Source organism: Charadrius vociferus, unplaced genomic scaffold (genome assembly GCF_000708025.1).
Source record: "Charadrius vociferus isolate BGI_N301 unplaced genomic scaffold, ASM70802v2 scaffold212, whole genome shotgun sequence".
NCBI classification, from domain to species: Eukaryota; Metazoa; Chordata; class Aves; order Charadriiformes; family Charadriidae; genus Charadrius; species Charadrius vociferus.
Window position 1 is genome coordinate 514166 of NW_009647223.1, and position 1599 is coordinate 515764.

Genomic DNA, 1599 nt, shown 5'->3' on the forward strand with positions numbered 1-1599 from the left:
CCCCTATAATTTAGGTGCTGTTCCAAAATTAGAAGAGCAAAGAGTTTTCATTTCTGTTCAACCAGAAGAGAAGCCTACTTGTATTCCGGAATAATTTTTCTACCTTCCCACTTAGCTTTCCCTTAGGGTAGCATCCCCAAGACGGGGCTACGATAGCAGCCGAGGAGGGCAGGAGGAAACCTTGCCAATCGGCAGTTTGAGGAAGACACTGCCTCTCAATCTTCCACCTCTTCCATAAAACAGATCAGAAGCTTTTAAGGCAAAACCTTCAGCTTGCTCTGAACACCTGGGCTTCTCCTTGAACTTGCCACCAGTGGGAAAGGAGGAATGGATGGCATGGAGAATAAGACCATGTGGGTCAGAAAACAAGGCCAAAACCAGTTTCACATCCTCTTCGCCTATGCCAAGGAAATAAACAACCTGACTATAAAATCCTGAAAGAATGGATTTGCTCCACAGTTAAGTCATTAAAAGGTGTCTTGCATTTAATTCTATCTCAGAGGCAAACGTCCACTGGATGAACCACTCTTTGCTCTTGCCATATATGAAAACAGGAGCTGGCCTCTCCCTTATGCAGCAAAGGGACAAAAAAGAAAAAGTTTCCTTCATGGGGACGCAGACAATGTTGATTTTATCTCAGTGATACCGGTTTGGGTAAAAGTTTATCAACTTTCTTGTTTCTCCTTCCATTTCAGGCAATTTTGCTTTCTTGCCCAGTGCCGCAGGCTGCCTTGCCAGAAGGGGGGAGCTGGAGGAGAAGGGAAAGCGTAGAGTCCTACACAGAGGTGAGAGGAGCCGAGATGCTGTTAGAAATGGGCCCTTTTTCAGGATTTTGTGGCATTAGTAACAACTGCTGAAGTGATTGCTCATTTTTTCTGTGGCAATGAGAGCATTCGTCCCACCTGAGAAGCCTTTTGAGCTTCAAGCCACCTCTTGTTTTTATTAAACAGACCTTTCCTCCACAGTGTGCACCCCACAGAATGTAAATTTATTATCCACAGCCCGTAACTAGGTGACAGGATTTTCTGTTTAGGAAAGGAGACTCTACCTCCATGTGCTGTTTTCAGTCCCTCATTTGGTAACTCCTGCACACGGAACGTATTTCTGTCCCTTTCTGCCCTGTGACCTCTAAAAGCAGTAACAAGTGGCAGATTTTCTGTAGGAGCCATCTAATGCCCTCTTTCCATAAAAACAAGTTCCTTTTTGTGTCTCTGGACCTAGTTTCTCTCTGGTGGTAAGACGCCCCCATCTCAGACAGTACGTTGGAAGTCCAGCTTTCCTATGCTTGTCCTTCAGAAATTATAAAAGTGCATTTCATAATAGAGTTTTAAATGCAATAGCAATCTCAGATATATCCTATACATTTTATACGTCATACCAAAAATCAAAAAACCTGAAGAGAAGGAGGATCTGGGTTTTCTCTTAGATTGGGCAGAAAAGAGTTATTGTGAGCTTTTGCAGACAACTGGGAAAAAAAGGTAGAGAAAAGTCAGTTTTTGATTAAAAAAAAAATAAATAACAAAACATATACCTTTGGATTAAGGCCCTGTGTAATACCCACAGCCCAGAGAGGGAGGAGCAACCAGCGACTGGCACCCA